The following is a 24,602-nucleotide window of genomic DNA, read 5'->3' as shown; positions in this document are numbered from 1 at the left end:
AGGCTTTTCAGAAACAAATCCCTGCTTCAGGGTTTATTTCTAAAAAACAAAAGTTTAATGATTGGCCCAACACAGCATAGAGACTGCCCTTTAAACATCTTTGCCATGCAGTTGAATATCTCACAATTTACAAGTGGTTAACAGGGAAGCAGATGCCAGAGATTCCACTGATCTATTATGCTGATTAGCATTCCTCTTAGGTCTAAATGACCTTGTAAGTCTTTATGCAAAACATTTTATCTTTTATAGTTTGCAAACTACCCCCTCCCATGTCTTGCTCACAGCTCTATTTTGAGAATATGCACCAGTGATAATGTGCCCAGGTCTTTAAGTTCTTTTCAGTACGAACCTTTCTCTAAATATCCTTATCCAACTATACTTTAAGCTCTGCCCTCTTCAGATAATTATCTTTTACCTCAACCAACTCATTTTGTCTGGGATAATATGTAGCACTCTCATATATCTCAAGCCTGTAAGATAACTTAGAGTAGTTTGGTAGATGGAGGACCGTTTGTCTGGGTGGCAAAGGACATTACTGCTGCCCCCTGAAGAATACTATCTGCCAAATTTAGAAATGTCCACTGGCCAATTGGTCATCTGTGTACATTAAAAGTAACTGCCATCATAACAGTTGCTCTCAATGTACAAAAAGTTTAGTTGATGGATCTTGTTGGATTTAGTGGCTTTTCACCAAAGCTAATACATTTATTTAACTAATATTTCTTCTACTTTCTTATCGCATGTGCTATTAATAGATTCTCAGAGCAAAAATATTATAGATATGGCGATAAAGGAGAGATAAGCAGAATGCATTAGAGTTTGCAAAGGCTCAGTGTTTGTGAGTGACAGGTATAGAGAAGTGTGTGTTTGCTCCAGCATGGAAACAATCAATATAAGAGCTGGTCTGTAGGTAAAAGCGTGCCTGCAATACCAATCAGGTATTCACAATGGTATATGAAAATAACATCATGTCCACTTAAATCAATAGTATTCAGTGTATTGTGCCCCAGAACAATCCCACACATTTTTAATAGATTTTCAAGAAGCAGCAAGCATATTTTTTGTGTTTACTGGCCAGTAACTACTGTTAGGCTTTTGATGTACTTGGGTCAGTACATTGAATATCCCTTGAAACTATAAATCTGAGCAGTGAAACTGGTCCATAAATAATGGATCTATGACCAGGACTGAACCATAAGTGTAGGAAGGAAACATGCTAGAGTTACAAAAAAAGTTAGGAAGTTACAAAGAAACACTCATTTTATGTGGCATAAATTATGCATATGAAAGTGGAACTGTCCTTTACAGTAAATATAAACCAAATGTGATAATGAAGAAATGAAAGCATATGACAGTTTTTTAAGTGATTTACCTAATTTGTTATACTTGTGTAATACATGTACATAGTCATCCAGATACTCAATGTAATCTGCTTTTAATTTCTGCAGTAGTGCCATCTGTCACATTACATACTGTGTTTTTATTACCCAGGAAGCAAACATTGCAGTTCTATATGTGTCTCTCTTTTTCCATGTTGCTTTACTTTAGCGTTTCCACAGACATATCACTGGGCATATAAAATATTCTCAGACACATTCTCAGGCACACTAAAATCCTAAAAATAATAATTTATTGTTGGATCTGGCACTCTCTGCAGAGTCAACCCCTAGCATTTTGCCTGCACCGTTCCACCTTTTTGCTAAATTCGTTTCTACTGCCCTTAGGACTCTGTGCACTTTATTACTGCTTACCATTGCTTGTGCTTGCTCCATAAAACGCTGTAACATTGGCTTACACCCAACTGGCATATTTAGTTTACTTCTATGTCACTTGTAAAGTGGTACTACATGTACCCAAGTCCAGTAAGTTAAGTACTTGGAGTGGGCCTGCAGCACTGACTGTGTCACCCACTTAAGTAGACCTTTAAACTTGTCTCAGGTGTACCATTGAAACCTGTGTGTGAGAAGTTTAAAATGACTTTTCAGACTGTTAGATTAAATCTTTTGCCAGACCCATGTCTTTCTTTTTAATACATTGGGTATGGTACAGTGTATTTAAAAAGTTGGACATGTACATTTAGGTTTTGCATGTCTTAATAGTGAAAAAATCTTGACTCCATTTTTCACTACTGTAAGGCCTACTTCTCCAAAAGGATAACATTGGACTTACCGTATTACATTTTATAAGTGTAATTTCCAAATGGGAATAGGTAACTAGTTTATGTTTGGTGTCTCTGAAATCACAATTTAAAAGTCTAACTTATGGCGAAGTCAGATTTTAAATTGCAATTCTGAAAATGCCACTTTTAGAAAGTTGTAATTTTCTTGCCTTCATCATTTAGTGCCTGCAGCCTGTCTCTGGTCACATGACTTGATGTAGCTGGATGTTGAGCTTTGTGCATTTCTCATAGACAGCTGGACACTTAGGTGTGCCTGGATGTGCCATCACTAGCAGGATGAGAGTGAGGAACTGGGCACAGCTCCCCTCACACCTAAATAGACAGTATACTGCCATCACACAAGGGGATACATACCCTCTGTATTTAGTCTGGGTGCAGGGAGGCAGGAACCCAGTGCACTCCAAAGGGAAACCTCTTGAAGCTTGTTCAACTTCAAATGAGGAACCTTGTATAAATATTAGACCTCAGGCATCAACTCTTCTGTACACATCTGGACCTGTTGAGACCCTAACCCCCAAGGGGTGTCCCTCAGTTCCTGGACCCTTGGTTTGGCCTCAGTAGATCTGAATTAAAGTTGTTGGGCTCTTCTTGAACATAAACGGGCATGTTGGCACCAAAACCTTGTTGCTTGCATTTCCATCAACTCGACTCTTTGCGCTACAGTATCGACTGTTCGCAGCGAGCACCATCACAATGCTCTGGCCCAGCTGTTCATGACGACAGGATCTTTGCGTAATAGCGATGACTGTTCTTGACTCCAGGCCTGCTCTTCACGCCACATTCATGACCATCTGCAACACTTCACTGCTTCTCTCAGCCTCCCAACACTGTGAACGGGATTCTTTCCAATGGACTGAGAAGATAACTGTCAGTCACAAACATCTCCAGTTTGGACTGATCTATTCTAGCTGCTAATTCAACAGTGGATGCATATGAAGGACTTCATTTAAGGTTTGGCAGATCAGGAGCCCTGCAATAAATAAGCTGGGTCCATGCCCCACCATACTTGTTTTAAGGGAGGGAAAACATTAGGATTCTGATTGAAGACCCATAGATGGCTCTGCAGTCAGAAAATATTGACAGCCAGCTCTTCCTCCACAGGACTATTGGTCAATAAATGTTGGAAGGCCAATCCAATTTAGGTAGTGTTATCACATATATTTATCCTGTTCAGGAAAGGCTGATGGCCCATAATAGGAAGAAAGGCAAAAAAATTCCACATGAAGGCAGAACATTCCCAGTATATCAGGCTTTTCAGAAACAAATCCCTGCTTCAGGGTTTATTTCTAAAAAACAAAAGTTTAATGATTGGCCCAACACAGCATAGAGACTGCCCATTAAACATCTTTGCCATGCAGTTGAATATCTCACAATTTACAAGTGGTTAACAGGGAAGCAGATGCCAGAGATTCCACTGATCTATTATGCTGATTAGCATTCCTCTTAGGTCTAAATGACCTTGTAAGTCTTTATGCAAAACATTTTTATCTTTTATAGTTTGCAAACTACCCCCTCCCATGTCTTGCTCACAGCTCAATTTTGAGAATATGCACCAGTGATAATGTGCCCAGGTCTTTAAGCTCTTTTTAGTACGAACCTTTCTCTAAATATCCTTATCCAACTATACTTTAAGCTCTGCCCTCTTCAGATAATTATCTTTTACCTCAACCAACTCATTTTGTCTGGGATAATATGTAGCACTCTCATATATCTCAAGCCTGTAAGATAACTTAGAGTAGTTTGGTAGATGGAGGACCGTTTGTCTGGGTGGCAAAGGACATTACTGCTGCCCCCTGAAGAATACTATCTGCCAAATTTAGAAATGTCCACTGGCCAATTGGTCATCTGTGTACATTAAAAGTAACTGCCATCATAACAGTTGCTCTCAATGTACAAAAAGTTTAGTTGATGGCCCTTGTTGGATTTAGTGGCTTTTCACCAAAGCTAATACATTTATTTAACTAATATTTCTTCTACTTTCTTATCGCATGTGCTATTAATAGATTCTCAGAGCAAAAATATTATAGATATGGTGATAAAGGAGAGATAAGCAGAATGCATTAGAGTTTGCAAAGGCTCAGTGTTTGTGAGTGACAGGTATAGAGAAGTGTGTGTTTGCTCCAGCATGGAAACAATCAATATAAGAGCTGGTCTGTAGGTAAAAGCGTGCCTGCAATACCAATCAGGTATTCACAATGGTATATGAAAATAACATCATGTCCACTTAAATCAATAGTATTCAGTGTATTGTGCCCCAGAACAATCCCACACATTTTTAATAGATTTTCAAGAAGCAGCAAGCATATTTTTTGTGTTTACTGGCCAGTAACTACTGTTAGGCTTTTGATGTACTTGGGTCAGTACATTGAATATCCCTTGAAACTATAAATCTGAGCAGTGAAACTGGTCCATAAATAATGGATCTATGACCAGGACTGAACCATAAGTGTAGGAAGGAAACATGCTAGAGTTACAAAAAAAGTTAGGAAGTTACAAAGAAACACTCATTTTATGTGGCATAAATTATGCATATGAAAGTGGAACTGTCCTTTACAGTAAATATAAACCAAATGTGATAATGAAGAAATGAAAGCATATGACAGTTTTTTAAGTGATTTACCTAATTTGTTATACTTGTGTAATACATGTACATAGTCATCCAGATACTCAATGTAATCTGCTTTTAATTTCTGCACTAGTGCCATCTGTCACATTACATACTGTGTTTTTATTACCCAGGAAGCAAACATTGCAGTTCTTTATTTGTCTCTCTTTTTTCATGTTGCTTTACTTTAGCGTTTCCACAGACATATCACTGGGCATATAAAATATTCTCAGACACATTCTCAGACACACTAAAATCCTAAAAATAATAATTTATTGTTGGATCTGGCACTCTCTGCAGAGTCAACCCCTAGCATTTTGCCTGCACCGTTCCACCTTTTTGCTAAATTAGTTTCTACTGCCCTTAGGACTCTGTGCACTTTATTACTGCTTACCATTGCTTGTGCTTGCTCCATAAAACGCTGTAACATTGGCTTACACCCAACTGGCATATTTAGTTTACTTCTATGTCACTTGTAAAGTGGTACTACATGTACCCAAGTCCAGTGAGTTAAGTACTTGGAGTGGGCCTGCAGCACTGACTGTGTCACCCACTTAAGTAGACCTTTAAACTTGTCTCATGTGTACCATTGAAACCTGTGTGTGAGAAGTTTAAAATGATTTTTCATACTGTTAGATTAAATCTTTTGCCAGACCCATGTCTTTCTTTTTAATACATTGGGTATGGTACAGTGTTTTTAAAAAGTTGGACATGTACATTTAGGTTTTGCATGTCTTAATAGTGAAAAAATCTTGACTCCATTTTTCACTACTGTAAGGCCTACTTCTCCAAAAGGATAACATTGGACTTACCGTATTACATTTTATAAGTGTAATTTCCAAATGGGAATAGGTAACTAGTTTATGTTTGGTGTCTCTGAAATCACAATTTAAAAGTCTAACTTATGGCGAAGTCAGATTTTAAATTGCAATTCTGAAAATGCCACTTTTAGAAAGTTGTAATTTTCTTGCCTTCATCATTTAGTGCCTGCAGCCTGTCTCTGGTCACATGACTTGATGTAGCTGGCTGTTGAGCTTTGTGCATTTCTCATAGACAGCTGGACACTTAGGTGTGCCTGGATGTGCCATCACTAGCAGGATGAGAGTGAGGAACTGGGCACAGCTCCCCTCACACCTAAATAGACAGTATACTGCCATCACACAAGGGGATACATATACCCTCTGTATTTAGGCTGGGGGCAGGGAGGCAGGAACCCAGTGCACTCCAAAGGGAAACCTCTTGAAGCTTGTTCAACTTCAAATGAGGAACCTTGTATAAATATTAGACCTCAGGCATCAACTCTTCTGTACACATCTGGACCTGTTGAGACCCTAACCCCCAAGGGGTGTCCCTCAGTTCCTGGACACTTGGTTTGGCCTCAGTAGATCTGAATTAAAGTTGTTGGGCTCTTCTTGAACATAAACGGGCATGTTGGCACCAAAACCTTGTTGCTTGCATTTCCATCAACTCGACTCTTTGCGCTACAGTATCGACTGTTCGCAGCGAGCACCATCACAATGCTCTGGCCCAGCTGTTCATGACGACAGGATCTTTGCGTAATAGCGATGACTGTTCTTGACTCCAGGCCTGCTCTTCACGCCACATAGATGACCATCTGCAACACTTCACTGCTTCTCTCAGCCTCCCAACACTGTGAACGGGATTCTTTCCAATGGACTGAGAAGATAACTTTTCAGTGGGACTAACTAAGTCCCTGTATCCAACCACATTCCATCGTGGTCGGCTTGAACTTGTGACTTTCTCTGGTCTCACATGACCAAATAGCTGCTAGTGGTGCTTTGGGTTATGGTGCTATTTTCACTTATATCTTTAAAATCTTTTATTTCCTTCTCTATTGATTGGACTTTTGTATTACATATCCTCTATTTTTCTAAATTGGTGTGGGTTGTTCATGTGTTGCATTTGCACTTTATTACTGTTTAAAGTGCTGCATAAATACCTTACACATCGCCTCTAAGTTAAGCCTGACTGTTCCGTGCCAAGCTACCAGAGGGTTGAGCACATGTTAATTTGGGGTCTGCTTGACGAAAGAAAAAAAGTCAAGAAGTGGAACCAGAAATATGGATGATGAAATATTTAAGTGAAAATAGTACTAAAAAGCAAAAAGCGCTAACGATAATCATTGGTTACTGTAGACCAGTATCTAAGTAAATGTTGATGCTGAATTCGTTGGAGCACAGGTCAAATATATCAAGGAGATTGGTCGCTCTATGGACTGGAACTATGAATGTTTCTAAGTCCCAATCTGAAAAGGGACTTTCCTGCAGTAAAACACTTTTCCACATGGGACACACCAGAAATTCAATCCAAACTCATGAACTGCTGGCAGAATACTTTACATGGTCAATCCCCTTTAAGTTCTGGAGCGAAAGTTTATAAAAAAGTTCCCAAACTTCTTTCTGGGCCTTTCCTAGGCTCCCATGTACCATTATGGGTGCAGCAGGGTGAACTAAGTGATTCTCAGGGTGTCTGGTAGAGGGCAACATAAAATAAGTGTTGGTTTAGTTGCTACTAGTTAGCTGGAGTTCTTCACATGAATGTCCTCTTCCGCTTTATTATGTTACTGGAGCCAAACAGATGATCATTTTTATAAGCCCTGAAGATGTGTTGGTCCGCAGACTTCAAGTGGAAAAGGGTGCAACATCCTGAAGTCCATTTCACAGGTCACATATTCCAAGTACAGAAGGTTGAGTCTGCACGGCATCCATTCAAAAGTCAAGAAGAGTTCTAAGGAAGGCTTGGTGAGTATCTGAGGGTCCAGATTTGTATGGTTCACAAACCTGCAGGTGGAGGGCACTCTAAGATTCTTCTTGGTCCTCTCTGACCAATGGGCTCTTAGGTCCTGCCCTATCTGATTATGCAGTAGTTCCTATCTGGAACTCAGGCCCACAATTAAATGTGTCAGGACACATTCAAGATGAAAAAGGTGTTCAGCTACACCTAACGTGGGCTCTATGGCTGGGAGTGTTAGTATGTAATGTGTTTGGGCAATCCTACTGTACGCCCACATATACCATGGAAATTCAGTTTGATGCAGGCACAGTACCCATAACAAGCCCAGCTACAGGAGTCTGGTAGGACACAAGCAGGGGCCTTTGCACCAAAGTGTCACATGTGGCTCAACAGATGTGTCAAAACGGATTTGACACTGTGGTGTCAACAGAATGCCCACTCCCCCCATCCTGCACATTCTATTGAGCTAAGAGTGGTCATCTCTACCCATTCAGGCCAGCCAATTGGGTTCACCAGGGAGAATTTCACACCTCTTCCTGGACTTCACACAGGCTGGGAGTTGGCAGAGGTTAATTCTAATTAGCTCTCTTACAGTTGTAGCAGGTAAAGAGTAACTTTCTCAAAATTACATTTCCATAACTTTTAATAAAAAATGTACTCTACTATTGAATTGGATTTTTAATAACTATTAAAAATAGTTGTTTAATAGTTTTTCTAGCTGGTCCCACTCTAGAGATGCAGTATTAGTATTTCATTCTGTTTGCTAGTTTTTTAACAAGGACAGCAAGGCTTGCATCAGTGAAAAAAGCATTCAGGCCTTGCCACAGTAGGGAATATTATTGTTCTACATGTCCCACTGTCAAATAACATGCACCCTTTCGTGTGGGCTGCATAGCTTACAAAGGGGTGACTAACTGATATTTAAAAGGGAGGTTTTTACCTTTAAAAAAAGGTTATTTTAAAAGGATACAATAAAGGGTTTTACACTGTAATAGCCATGCTATCCTTTGTCAGACTAGCAGATGGCACAATGAATGCTACAGTCCATAGATGACATTTTAACTTGCTATGCTATAGGTGCATTTCCTACACCATATACTATGGAGTATAAGAAAGTTAAATAAGCCAATCAGGGGTTAGCCAATTTCTACATGTTTTAGAGGTTAGTTGGGATAACAGCACATGCCCTATTTACTGGACCTCATTTTCCCACTGTGCAGGATGACCATGCGCAAGGGAGAATGTTCTCATATGTATCCTTTGACTAAGATGGATCATTTGATATCTTTGCAAGCTTACTCACTTCTAAAGATTTGGCATAAGTTTTGCTCAACACACTATTAGATTGGTATTTCACAGATCCTGTATCTCAATTATTTTCAAGATTTGTGTCTGCCTTTTGAAAGGAAGTAGGGGGCCAAATGTACTCATTTCTCAAGCAACACAGGACTGCAGACAGAATTGCTGTACTGCATTGTGTTGAAAGGAGAAAGAAGAGCATTGCCATATGTACTAAGGCATGGTGCTACAGTTCTCTCCCCTGCTCTGGTAACCATTAGGCTGCCTAGCACCACACTCACACCTTTGCAATGTAATGCAAGGAAGTGCGTCTAATGTCTCACATTGGATTTGTACTGGCAGATTATCCTTCCAGTACAAAATGCTATGCTTATATAGTTTAAAATGTTTTATAGTTTTTAATTGTGCTGTACAGTATAGCACACAGGTAAAGTTGGAAAAGGTTGATGAAAAGAAAATGTTTCTCTAATGTTACGCCTGCCTCATTGAGGTGGACATTTTTGCTGAAAAGCCTTATTTGCCTTTTTTACTAGATAGGGATTTGCACAAAAAAACATGGGTGAATGCATGAGAACGTCCATGTACCACCCATGGAAAGCCACTTTGGCGCAGAGTAGCACAACAAAGTAGTGCATAGTGCTACGTTTTGTTACTGTAAGGCTACTTACAGTGCAAAACAAGTTTTCAACTCAACTCAACTCAACTTTGTGTTAGTAAATACTGGTCCAGATGTGGAAGTCTGTCTATCCACCAGCTATCATTGTCAGATGGATGAAAGGACTGAACCATTAAATCAATGTGTTGAACTGTGTCTGAGATATCAAACCTTGCAAGAAGAGGCAGATTGGAGTGAAATGCTTTTGTTACCAGATGTGCATGCAATAATACTGAAGAATTATCTCCAGGAATATCCCATTACTTTTTTATGTATGGCAACCCTCTCCACATATTAACTTTGGATCTGTACTTATCTTCCTTAGTTTCTTCTGTGCAAGAACCTTAACTGATATGATTCAGAAATAAGCACATGGAGAACTGGAAGAAGGTAACTGTTGTTATAAATTCTATGCTGATCATACACCTGAAATGTTGTTGGTGAGAAGGTACGGTTATTCATGGAACATTTGCACGAAACACAATTTTTAAACTGCAACCAAATGTGTTTGTTAATTTTTTATTGGGCAGAAAGTGAATCTAGTTACTGTATTAATGAAATTGCCTCAATTTATGAAAAATCATCTGATATTCCATGCCCGCATCTTTCCATTGCCAGGTGAGGTGAATAGCAGCATAGTTTAGGTGATACATAAGAATTTAAATGTAAGTACTGTGAAAAACAGTTGGGATACTTTGTAGATCATAAGGGATCCAGTTCTGATGTAATATCATGGGAACCAGCTCCTAATATTAATGTCCCATGTTTGTTGCATGAATTCTATGAAAGACAGCCTGATCAATCAGGATCTCTGCTCCTGAGATTGCAGCATTTAGTTGGTGGCCTTGGAGGCACTGTCAGGATACATTGGTCAGGGTTCAGCCATCGTATAGTTCTAACACTCTAAAACTGCTAGCTTCTAGTTAATTTAAAAGAAGGAATGGGCTGATGGTGATGATTATATTTCAGCGCCACCTTGCAAAATGCTTTTCATCTGTGAAGATTGCATAAGCTGACAATGCTCAATAAGGGAACTATATTTCCCAGAAGATCCTTTAACTTTTTGGATATAGCAGCGGCTATCTTGAACCATTAGTTATCACTTTCTTTGTGTTTCATGGCATCCCTAAAAAGTAATCAAGCTACTATGTTGCTGAGCTGGGATCTTGAGCTTGGATTTGTTTTTTCCTTTGAAGAACTCAACGTTGATGACTTATTACAAGACTCCCGATGTGCTATTTCCAGTGGGGGACCAGGACGAGGACTTCTAGTCCCAGCCTCATTTGCGAGCGGCGCTGCCGCCAATGCAATCCCTGTGCACCTGGAGGCGCGGTAAAAACCCTTGTGGGCTCCCGCAGCGCAGGACACCCGGTTTGCTATTTCCAGTGGGGGACCAGGACCAGGACTTCTAGTCCCAGCTTCATTTGCGGCCTGCGCTGCCGCTAACGCGATCCCTGTATGCCTGGAGGTGCAGTAAAAACCCTTACGGGCTTCCGCAGTGCCTGATTTGATATTTCCAGTAGTGGACCAAGACCAGGACTTCTAGTCCCAGCTTCATTTGCAGCTGGTGTTGCCGCCAACGCGATCCCTGTGCACCTGGAGGCGTGGTAAAAACCCTTGCGGGCTCCCACAGCGCGGGACGCGCTCGGGCGAAGCCTGGGCCAAGGGTGGGCCCGACTGCGCCCGTCCATGCCTGGCAGAGACTGGACGGACTGGGCCAGGTACTGTACACCTGAACTCCAATATGGGTAAGCAAAAATTACCACCCAATTCAGAGGGGGGAAAGTTAAAGCGAAAATGCCCAGGAATTGTGCCTCCATAATCTCTTATCTAATGACAGCTGTTGGGGCCATAAATGAGGAAATACATGTTGCTGAGTGGCAGCTGGGCATAGGGGGAGGACCTGGAACAGACAAGGAGCCACACAGTACTATTACTGACTCCCTTAGTTATGTCAATTGCATCTCTGATTTTTTGGAGAGGGGGGAAACCACCGTTAGAGGGACTTTCGCCACCCAGCCACAGGCATCAGGTTCCGGATTAGTTAATGATGAAAGGGAGAGAGGAGCCACTTCCACTGCCGGAATGGGGATTATACCCAAAAAGAAACGTAGAAATGGTTTGAAACAGGGTATAAATATTGAAGAATCCGGGCCTGGGAGGTGTGGTGGCCCGCCAGGGAATAAAGATCTTTCTGAAGACAACTTCGCTATTACTGTGAATAAAACTGCTCAATAATATCTTGAGGCTGTTATGGGGGCACTTAAAATAGACTTGTTGAACTCTTTTAAAAATGCTTTGGATCCGATGTTGACCAAATTGTCCTCCATAGAGGAGCATTTAAGCAAAATAAAGTGCTTTATAGAGGGGATGCATGTTGACACTACGCTGAGGAAGATGGCCCAAGTTGTGCCAGGCTCATTTGAAGTAGAGTTGTCCACTGGGGCTCGAAATCAGATTGCGAATGCTGGGAATTCTAGCTCAGACCCCAACGATTTGGCCATTAAAATTCACAAACCCCTTTCTGAAGTGCCTCATAATTACATTGGGCCACAATCAAAGTGCGTACAGCCATCAGCTACTGTTAATAAGGTGAAGCCCAATGAATTCCTAAACGCACAAGAAAACAAATGCAGACTACACTTACCCCCAGAGGCTACTCCCTTATCTGCTGTGTTAGTAGAGGTCCCTAATTTAAGAATTAATGTGACTGAATCCCCAGATGACCTAATTCGTAAGGTCAAGCACTGGTGTTTAAGGTTTTCTGAGGAAGGGGCTAAAAGTGCATCACACACTATTATGGTGAGACAGGTGGGGGGGTGGGACGGGGAGTAACGTCATTTGAGGGAGATTGTGTTGTTATTCATTTTAACCAGATCAATGTAGCAAAATCATTGTTTAAAGAGCTTGGCACGCCTAGAATGGACAACATTAGAGTACTTTCCCTGGGGTTTTTCTATCGCCCACCCACGAGTAACATAACTGAGAGTCTTACATCGCGATGGAGGAATCCCACAGTAAATCCTGAAAGGACATACATGGGGCAGAGAAATATGCATCAGCTAAAAGAGAAACATACTTTTACTCCGTCCCAAAACCAGGAACATATAACCTTGCCTATACTAGGTATAGCTCCTGACTTGAGACCCCGGGGGCTGTGTTAGAACTGGCTAATAGATTTGCCCCACTGAGTCAGTTAGATACCAATGATTGACTAATCAGTCATAACGACCCACTGGTGCAGACGTCCCCGAGCATTCCGAAAACGGCAATGGTAAAGGGGGCAGAAATCTTGAATATTCTAAGTTGGAATATGGCTGGTCTTAAAGCAAAGAAAGACAACCCCGGGTGGATTACCCCGTTGAAGGAATATGACATACTGGGCTTTCAGGAAACATGGGACTCTGAGAATAATTTTAGGTTGGATGGGTATACTACCTATAATGAGGTGGCCCAAACCTCGGCTGCTGGCCGTGCTAGGGGCGGTCTATTAACGATGATTTCGTTAAAAGTGAAGGGCAGCCATGGCAAATTGGAAACAGGGTCCGATAACTGTTTAGTGGTCGAGATCAGACCCTTACAAGCCCAGAAAATATTGGTTCTCAATTTTTATAATTCATTTCAGAAGGTCTCTGTAAACGAACATTTATGTAGTCTTAATAACTTTTTGGACCAATACAGGGAGAATGGAATTAATCAGTCTCTTATTATTTTACTTGGTGATTTTAACATTCATTTGTGTCACAAGAAGTGTCAAGTCTTTGATGAACGGGGGCCAGGGGGCAACTCAGATATTCATTTTGAACATTCTCCACAAGGGGGACATTTAGAGGACAGGATAGCAGACTTTGGGCTGGCATTGCCAAATACATCAGAAGCGGGAGTGAGCATCCCTTCTTTCAAAGACAGGGGTTTATTATCCACCATTGATTTTATATTTGTTAACACTACCATGTTTCCTATGGTAGTGGATTATACTGCTAGGTGGTCCACTCATAGTGACCACAATCCTATTTGTATCAGGTTAAAGGGCTGTTTCAAAATTACAGAAGCGGTAGAATCAAGAACCAGGGCTTCCGTGATTAAGACCAAGGCCGTAGACTGAAATGGGCCAAAGTGGTGCCAGACCTTTTTTTACATGATCTGTTAAACACCATAGGGAATGAGATACCTATCTGCCAAGATAGTTCACAGGGGGTGTGGTGATTGCCACAGCTTTTGACACGATATGCAAGCATGTAGCCAGTTCCCTCTCCTTACCTAACAAAAGTGGTATCATTAAAGTAGAGAGGTGGTTCGATCATAAATGCACCTCAGCCCATCAGAAATTATTATGTGCCCTAAAACAGAAACCACAGGATAGAAGTTTAATAATCAGAGCAAGGGCGGAGTACAATCAGGCCAGGCATACACACAAATTGGAAATCAAACAAGAAGCATGGGAGGACCTGCTGTCTGTCGACATAATCAAGAAGAGTTCCAAATTTTGGGAAATAGTAAATAGGCCCCTTTTCTCTGGCCTTGAGAGCAATGTTGTTGAGTGTAATATCTCAGGAGAACTCTGGTTCAAAAAATGTAAACATATATACGATAGTCGCAATGACAAGATGAACACAGGGCCCTCGTGTTCGACATCTGAATACAGTTTGTTTTTTTCCGCACAAGAAGTGGCTGTGGCCATAACCCAAATGACGGGCAATAAAGCTCCAGACCCGGACAGGGTCCCGACTGTTCTCTTTTAACAGATGTTCTTCTATGGGCAAAGTTATTGGCCAACGTTTTGAACATGGCATGTCAATATGGAATGCCCAAATCCTGTTCCACATCAACTATAGTCCCGGATTTTAAAAAGGGTAATAGAGGGGATCCAGGGTGTTATAGGCCTATATCCCTGATTGATTCCATGGTCAAGGTGATGGGAAGGGTGGTGCTAAACAAATTAACTGAATGGATGATGAACGTGGTATATTGTTCGATATCCAATTCGGTTTTAGGAAAGGCAGAAGCACCCTGGATCAGTGTCTTAATCTTTATCATATAATAGGAAGGTACACTGTAGCCAAAAAAAGGATCCCTCCATATTGCATTCATGGATCTATCCTCGACGTTTGACCAAGTAAATTGATCCAAGCTGTGGGCTCTGTTACTAGTAATGGGTATGGACAAAAATATTGTGTACTTTTTGTCCGACCTGCATAGGGATCTTTCGGCTACAGTAAGATTCGACCAAATGGGTAATCTGACACAGAAGATAGATGTGACAAGAGGAGTCAGACAAGTTTGTATTCTGGTTCCTCTGCTATTTACCCTCTATATTAACAATTTAGACCTGGTATTGTGTGGTGCTGCTCAGGATATTCCCCGTGTGGGGGATCGACTGATTCCAGCCCAGCTCTACGCAGATGATGCAGCCTTATTGGCACGCACTGCCGTGGGGCTTCCGCATCTGTTATCGTCGTTCGCTGATTTTATGGGCTCACTGGATCTGAACGTCAACTTTTCCAAATCACACGCTATGAGTCTGGGAGAAATGACTAGTAAAATCAAGACGTTTGGTTGTGACGGGAATGAAAAAATAACCAGGGTCTCCTCATTTCCATATCTTGGCGTCTTATTTGATAAGAGATGCTCTTGGGTTGCACAGAGGAGGGCAAAAAGATTAGCCATGGCTCGCTCCTCAGGCTCGATACTTGACTTCGCATGAAGGTTAGGTGCTAAAAGAATAAAGGCAATGTTAAACATTTATAAATCTAAGTGTATAGCTATCTCTTGTTATGGCTCTGACATCTGGTTGTTTAAAAACTGCCCAGAGATCCAAACTGTAGAAAATAAATTTCTAAGAAGCCCGCTTTCAGTTCCTCAGTCTACTTCTTCGTATATTATACATGAGGAACTGGGTGTTGGCTATGCGACTGATGTAATTAAAATGTCCCCTTTTATCAAGTGGATCTCTCTATGGTGTAACCCAGAACTGGAGCTAAATTCGCAAGATCATTAGAGATTGTAAGTCATTGGATAGGGCCAGCAGGATTCCATGGCTCAATTATGTGAAAAACATTGCAGGAGAGCTAGGTCACCCCAATGTTTTTAATAACCCAGAAAATCTATGTAACAAGGATATGGGTTGGGGAAAGACGGCATTCTTGCGCCTTACAACCGCAGAAAGAGAGGTTGCTGAACTACCGAAGCCCACAATACGAGCCCATCAGATTTAAAAATCTTCCATCATGATGGAGACCTACCTGGACGGAGTTACTAAACCCATACATCGTTTTTATTGAGAGACCTTTTACATTTCTTGTTGGCTGAGTCCCTGGGTTGGAGCAGGCTAGATGACCTAGTTCCTGTTCTTGTGACAGTTTCTCAAGGCAAGACACCATGCATTTTGTAATGTTTTGCGATCACTACTTGCAGTTACAGACGCATTTTATTTTCCTGATTTTAAAAAATACGGGCTTCCTGCACGTTCGACCAGCCCTAGTGTACCTGCAAATGCTGAACAGCCCTTGGAAAATTTTTAATATTGCCAGTTTTGCAGCAGTTAGAGCAAGAAAATAACCTCTTATGTGGCTGTTCTAATATGTGACATATTCTTGTCTCCTAATGACTGTTGCTTTCTAGTCTGTTTTATTTATTTGTGTAGTAAATTCTCCCATTACGCTGTACATTTTTAACATGAAATATTTAGCCCTGTATTGTATTACTAATGGCCTATGGAATGTTATAGATTTTATCTTTTTGGTACATTGCGTATTTTTGTATGCTTTTATAATTTTAATTGATCGAATAAAGCAAATTTGACTGACTGACTGACTACAAGAAGACCGATTGAAATTCAGAGAACTATTTCTAAATTAAGCTGCTTCAAAGAAGACAGTCTTGGTGCTACTTCAGAAGTTTACAAATATAGACTGAGTTACAAGACCTCTGGGTTGCTTTTTGTGACAGAATGAAAAGTCTAAGTGCAAACAGGACCTCTGCATGTTCTTGATATGTATATGCAAGCTACAAGTAGTGTCTATGAAGTGATGTATATATACACAATATTGCTAGATATAAGAACCACAGAACACTGATCAACGTTGATTGCCCTTCAGCTAGTCATTCATTGCAGATAGAAAGTAATCCTATCATCTCAAAAGATACATATTTATGAAGTGGGAGGTGGTTTGCCTTATTAATAGAGATGGAGGACTGTTTTACATTTATGTTCTGAATCTTGCTATATTTTTGTTTCAGGAGTATTATCCTCACTTTCTAGTTGGTTGTATACAGATACACTTAAAGCATATCTTGTCTTTTGTTAGTGCTAGATTCTCTGTTTATTGACTAACTATTAAAGCTATCATCTCTGTCTTTGAATATCTACTTTGACCTGCAAACATCAGATCTGGGCAGAGTGATAGGCCAGAGTTGTTGCAGCCAGTATCTACATTTGTTACATTTTGTTTCTTATCTCATTATAAATCTTGCTTTTTCTTTGCTAGCCTATATAATCTTACTTAGTATTGTTGATAATTGATGTGATGAGAGGGAAAATAGAGCATTGCTGTTGTTGGTTCCAGTATACAAGTATAGTGCTGTCTGATATCAGATAGCGGGTTTCAAATTCTTGGGGGGCTTGGCAGGAAAATGCTTTATTTAATGACGTTTCCTTTTTTTTAACTTTTGGGAGGTATACTAGGAGGCTATATTTGCCACTGGTGCTTTTACTTTCATATGGGAGTAGCTTTGTAAGGCATATTGCAGTGCTTTATAAGTAATGAAGGCAGTTTCACAATCTGCTGTAGAGGGATCCAATGAAGGTCATTCACAATAGGCATATACATTTTCCCACTGAAAATATAGAGCAGAGTCTCATAGTCAATTATGTCAATGGTGTAAAATGCAAGTGTCAAATCTGAGAGGCAATCTTCACCTTTAGCTGTCACCTGTGGAATGTCCTACATTAGTTGGAGAATCAATTTATTCGTGCTGCAATTCAGAAGGAATTCAAATTGGAAGGTGTTCCTAATGTTATTGGTGGACGAATGTGGCAGAAGGTGAATCAGCACTATTTCTCAAATAATATCCTGAAGAAGGGGAGCTTTGATACAGGCCTAAGATGTTGAATGAAATTTGGTGAGCTCATGAGCATTTACTGAAAACTTTATTTTAAAGGGCAGTCTCTGGTTTTGATTTACAGATCAAAATATTTTTACAGAAGATTCCAGTAGGATTGTCTCCAACCGGGTATTTGACTCAGAGCAGTGATCCAGAGTTTGATGTATGGGTGAGAATCTACTTTTTCCCATCAACCATCAGAAAAATATTTGTGTTCCAAACATTGACCTGCTGTACTGCCTCCTCTAATGACATAAAATCCCACAATCCTCAACTCGCCTTTACTGACTCCATTATTGAGACCTCTAGAAGTAGATATAAGACGGTGATATTCTTTGCAGTCCGTAACAAGAGTTTAATTATCTTCCTATAACAATAGCCATTGGGGTTATCGTTAAAATGAATGAATGGCTCACTTTGCAATTTGTAATACACTCTAAGATCCAACAGGTGACCAATATACTATGTTAATTAGAAGAAAAGGGAAAGATAAATCGTCCATGAATCCTAGATATGCAACAATGTTACTTAAATTTGAGTGTAAGAGGCAATGCATTTATCTGTGGGAATGACATATATGACAAAGACATAGCACCATGGCATGTTCAGTTTGATAACACCTTGTTGAATTGTAAGACCAATGGCAGTGAGTCTCATTGGGACTCGGTGGATTGACCACAGTAGGCAAAATGAGCTTATCACAACTATGTTTAAACTAAAGACGTCTAGACCAGAATGAGAACCTCTGAATTACCAATACTAAAATTAAGAGCATTGAGAGTCATCCAGGCTGCAACAGAATAAAGGGAGTGTCTCTTCAAATATGCATTCAAAATGAATGATATATATGTATGTATGTATATAGCAGTATAGGCAATAAAGACAGCAGAAGGATTAAATCAGTGTAAAAGTGGATCAAGATAAGTGGTGAGTTAGAATTTCCTGTACTTCAAAGAAGCAAAGATTAAAACCCTCTGTTACTCATTTTCAGACACTGGCCATTTCAACACAAAGTGACTGTATTAAAAAGCAGTAGCCTGACCCATCAACACATATCAGCTCTAAATACAAGAAGTTTTTGAAGCCCACCGGGATATCAACTGTATCACCTAACATGCTGTGTTTAAACTATATTACCAGTAATAGCCTTTTACTAACTGTATTGCAGACACCAAACTCCATTAGTTGCAACTTTTAAACAAGGTATCAAATTATATTTTGCTTCACTTGTCACTAGGGTGGCTCACTAATCTTACTCCTTGCTCAAAATGCAATTTTCATCTGAAATCGACAAGTCTCGAAATACAACAACACCACTAGACGAGGACATGAGGCAAAAACACTCCAGGGGATAATAATTGAAAGAAGCACTTTCATGCTGTCTAGCTTCCTATAAAATAGTGCCAGATCCCCTGAAGACAAATTTCTGAGATTTGTGTACCATATTAAAAAGGCAGGGACACTTGTTGCACCTTCACCCTTGAACTAATGGAACAGGAATTGAATCTTTGTTTTTCCCTAATTGTATGTGTTTTTTTAGGGTGGGGGAGCTTGCCTACGCCAATTCTTTCACAGATTGGTGATGGATCAGAAACACCTCACACTTTTTGTTGCTTGTTTTCTGTCAAACTCTCCAGGAATTTATGTATATCATTTGCTTGTTAAAGTATGTTTGTTGAATAATTTCGGAAAAGTTGATGTCAAAAATTAATTTAATGAAAATTACTGATGATAAATTGAGTACAAGACAGTGTATTCAGTACTAAGAAATAAAATTGATATAAGGTACTTTCTGGTGAACACTTACAAGTGGGACCAGCACAGGATGCGTCCACAAGAGCAGGGGGATTGCACAAGGAATTGGGGGCCTTCAAGGAGCAGTGGTTGAGGGGCAAAATAATATGCAATCATAATAGTGTGGTCAAAATATTGTGGCTATAATTATATCGTGGGGAAAAATATTGAAGGTAATTCTATGTTTGTTTTAAAATGTATTACTATAATATTGAATTTTAAATTATAGTTTAATGTAAAATTATTTTTTATTATGATGTTTTATTTTATTGGATTTTTTCATTTATTTAGTCACTGTGAATTGTACTTTTTGTAAAAAGCAATAAATTAACATTACTTTAATATTTTATTTATCCTTAGGTTTATTAAGGGATTTGCTTGCTAAAATATTTATTTATACATTAATTAATGTAAATTGATTTTTTTTATTGTTATTAATTTGTCTACATTTTTACTAACTACAGTTTGACATTACTTAATACATTTTAATTTTGGGTTGTGGAGTTTGTCAGGGAACTGGTGGGTAGTGTTTTTAAACTACATATTATTAATGTTAATTGATTAATGCATTCATAAGGAAATGCCCTTTTGTGTTGTCCCCTCCCACGTTTTGCTGTGCATTATTGATGGTGTATGTACTCTGAACACTGTGGTGCTGTTGTCCAGTTATTATTGTATGTGATCTAAAACATGCAGAATTGGCTAATCCCTGATTGGCACATATACCTTGCATATAAATACCTAGTATATGGTAATCCATGTACCCAGGGCCTGTAATTTAAAGGTCACTATTGGACTGCACCACCTATTGTGTTACCACTAAATGCAAAGCATGTCTTCAGGCCTGCCCCTGCAGCCTGAATGTGCAGTTTTAAAAGTGCAAATTTTACCTGCCAAAATAAAACTTTTGCAAGGCATAAACCTGTCTTTTTAATACTTATGCGTCATGCCTAAGGCAGGACATAAACGCCTATAAGGCAGGATGCTTGGTATTTAAAAGTAGGAAATGTATACTGGGTTACGTTAAAATACCTTATAATGCTTAACTTCAATTTGGGAATAGCTAATGCCATGATTCCAAGACTCAAATAAGTAGTAATTTAAAATCCAATCTAAGTGTCAAGTTTGATTTTAAATTACTATTATAAAAATGTATTTATTCATGTAAGGTTGTTTTATAAAGCACTGGCAAGAACCGTGGATATCAGTGTGCTTCACATCAGTGCATGAACATTACATAACACAAGTTTAATCTCACATTTAGGATACAATAGCAATACAACAGTGGTTGAGTAGGAAGGTTGAGCTCATGTTTTGACATTTGCTTGGCATCCTACCAGTTGAGATGTCAGTTGAGAAGGCAATCAAATAGCTGTCTCTCGAAGCTCAAGAAGGAGGTGTTTGTCCGTATTTGTACTGGAATGGAGTTCCGGATTTTAGAGGCATTGCCAGAGACGGCACAAGCCATAGTTTTGTGTTTGTGGGCTTTAAGTGGGATAAGGAGTAGGGTATTGAAGCTTCTTAGGTTTCTTGACTGGACAGCCTTTTTAGGTCTCGCTGAGCCAAAGGCTCAAAGAGACATTTTATATGTGGGATTTTCAAAGTGCTACCCACAGTCTTTTGGCTGGCCTAAACCTTGAGTGCACGATCACATGCACGTGCACAGCTGCTCCCACTCCCCCCTCCCTTCTCTATAGCTTTGGCTCCTTTGTTTTTTATTACACCCTCCCTTCTCTCCCCGCTCTTTTCACACTATCCCCTCCCTTCTAATCAGTTTCCTTTCTGCTCCTTGGATTGACCTTCCCCCTCCCTTCTCTCCCCACCTCATCGCAGCTTGTTTATTTGCGCGGTTGTGTCACTTTTCAGCTTTAATCAGGCTCCTCTGATGCTGGCAATCCCCCCTCCCTTCTCGCCCAGCCCTTCGGCCACGCATCCGTTTTCGGTCACCGGTAGTCAGACCAAGTTTCAGGTTCGATGCAGCCTTTTGCCTGACGGCTCAGTTTCCACTAATGCAAGCTGCATGTTCGCTGCGTTGTACAGAGCACAGATCTATTGAGGCTATGGTGGACTCTGTTAATATTTCAGTGCTTTCTTACAGGCTAAGCCCCGATGGTAACTACTATAGAAAAACTAGAGACTTTCAAATCCTGTAGTGCATTAAAAGCAGCAGGGGCACAACTAACCACTTCTTGGCGCAATGTGCAATTCTAAGTGATACATGCAGTCCTTAATACCTACCAGGCAGCATCCTCCATCAGACTGCTCCATGAGTGAGGAACTGGAGCGGGAGCTCGAAGCAGTGAAACCTACAGGAGGCAGGCCAGGGACAAAGTGCTGCACACGGCTTCATTTCCTATCTTCAGAATGTTTAATCACCTAATTACGCAATCAGATACCGATTACCGCTTAAAATTAACAAAGACTTGTATTTGTCCTCATGTTTCTAAGCCAAGCCTCAAAGAGCGGCTACTAGGAGTCATTAGCATTACTGAACTCACTTTACTGACTTCAAGCTGGAGGGAACCGGCCTGGTTTTAAGATGCCACTAACAGCCTCTGCCACTGGCAGCTGAATCCACTTAGTTACTTTATCTGTAATGCTTAATACAGGTCACTCCCACAGTGACCATTTAAAAATAAAGGGGCACATTTTAAACAACAGTTGCTTCGCTGCGTTGTACAGAGCACAGATCTATTGAGGCTATGGTGTAAAAGGAAACAACATTTACAAAATCGCCCATGTGTTCACCAAGGCATGTCATCAATATCCACAATCAGGAATGCTGATGCCTTTTTTATCCGGAGCTGCAGCCGACAATGCTTTTTATCGACATTCACACCTGAAATAAATTAGCTCAACTTGCTGGTAACTAGCTGCACATTAATTGCGCTCCAAATTCTGTACATGTGGCATCGTAATTGCCAACCGCTTTTTACCATCGAGTCAGCTTGTTTCTGAGAGATCCCAAATATGTTTAAAAATGTTCACAATCAAATAGCAAATTGCTTATAAAAATCTCATTAGTGATAAAATACAGAAGCACTTTTTTTCTTATGATTTTATTCTTCCTCTTTATCCAGTAAGGTGCCTGTAAAGAGATTCCCGTAGGGGTGTAGCCTATTTCAACATAACCACGTATTCCGATGTTCCCTCTCAAAATGAGCACAACATGCGTTTTTTTGTTGTAGCATTTTAGTGCTTGTTGCACCAAAATCTACGCAGTGCGGTATTTACCGGGTATTCTCTCTCCATTAAATATCAGCAGGTTTGAAGTGGCGAAATTTATCCAGGGGTTTGAGGGGAGCAGACTTTTCACCCCGTCCCTCATTATGAATGGCATGTTTTTTTTTGTTCTGTTTTTATTGTCATTGAGCAAACGAGTTTGCACGAGACCGGAAGCACGACTTTAGCAATAATTATGGCCATCAGCCGCCATTTTACCTCGGTGAATGTCGGCGGGTTATAAACTATCAAAATTATAGAGAGCAAATGCCCGTGCAGACAGGCGCATGCGGATTTTGGTGCGGAAAGGACCAAACCACACTTAGGGGCATATTAACAAGCCAGGCGATACAATTCCAATTGAAACCCATGTTAAATGTGAAGGACGTTTAACATGGGCTTCAATTGGAATTCCATAGAGCATATTATCAAGCCCATTATCGCCGCTTCTGAAGCGGCGATAATTTTATCGCCTGGCTTGTTAATATGCCCCTTTTTGGTAGAAAAAAAATCACATATGCAGTTATTTATTAGCTCTAATAAATACGGATCATCTGGTATTGTTTTCATCTTTAAAAACCCCTCACCACCACTGAGCCACAGGGCCTCAGTAATTAGTTACCTGGTGCCATAACAAACACTTCGCACCACTTGTAACGGCTCTCCCTGCTGCTGGGGAGAGATTGTAAAGTGCAGGGCACACAAAATCGATGTTTGAAATGTTCATAGTAGCACTAAGGTCACAGTGACAAATGTATACGCCTTTTAATACATGAATGTATGTGAGTGTAGAATGCAATCCGTGCCTCGTATCTCTAGCACTTACAGATGACCTCTCACAGAGCAGATTGTGGTGCAAGTGTAGTGTTCCATGTACACTGGCATTCTTCAACACTACGCTGTTACAGGCCATAACTACCTCAGGCCTTCTCAGTTCACACGACGGTACTTTGACAGCAGCTTTTTTAGTGCATTTTACTCGTTTTTTGAACGTGACGTGCACAAAGAAATCAGAAGTGGTCATTTTTGACATAAAAGTAACAAAGATGAATGTAGTTCTGGTTTCCCTATTTTGGGGGCATGCACCTCTTAGCAGTACATTGGTCTGTGGTGATGACCTGTAGAGAGGAGGGTTATCACATCCTGGTATGGTGGGGAGATGGTGTGATTTGTTCCTAATATACCCTAGTGTATACATTATTGTATGTTCGTGACTCTACCTGGTTGACGAAGGTCAAGAATCTTATCCATGTACTTAACCCCCCCACATGCAAAACCTCAGACATCACTAACCAGGTACTGTACTCTGGCATTATTTCTCAAACCTTGGTAGCCACCGAGAGAGAGAGGGAACAAGTGAGGAATACATTCCAGTTACTCATCCCTCAATCTGGCCCATATAGTTTTCTCATAAAGTCTGAAGCATCTTACTGATCTTACTCATTTTTGCCTAGGAGAACCGCCACCAGCTGTCATAGTCAGGGCCGGCATTAGTGCTGTTGGCACTCGGTGCGACAACCAATTTTGTCGCCCTGCATCCTATGACCGCCTCCTCAGATTCTGTCACTACAAACAGAACCAGCATTTGCAATGCAATAGGTTTCGCATTACGCAAGTAGGCGCTATTGACATTGCAAATAACAATGCCTTTTATTTTTGTTTTCGTTTTTGTTTCTAAAACAAATAAAAGGCATTGTCATTTACAATGCCAATAGCTTAAACTCACGTAAATGCGAGACCTATTGCATTGACTGGACAGCCTTTTTTAGTATTGAGGCGAGGTAAGCTGGTTTACCAGTGTGAAGGGCTTTGTGAGTGAGACAGCCAGTTCTGAAGCTGCAGTGCGCTTCAATAGGGAGAAATTTCAGTTCTTTCAGGGCAGGGGAGATGTCTCCCTATTTTTTTACTCCTATGACCATTATCGCTGCTGGGTTGTAAGTCGGTCTAAGGGGTGTGAAGTGTGATTTCAGGGTGCCTATGAGGGTGACATT

The sequence above is a fragment of the Triturus cristatus genome, chromosome 4_2 (genome assembly GCF_964204655.1).
Source record: "Triturus cristatus chromosome 4_2, aTriCri1.1, whole genome shotgun sequence".
Classification (NCBI taxonomy): domain Eukaryota; kingdom Metazoa; phylum Chordata; class Amphibia; order Caudata; family Salamandridae; genus Triturus; species Triturus cristatus.
This window is presented reverse-complemented; position numbering follows the sequence as displayed.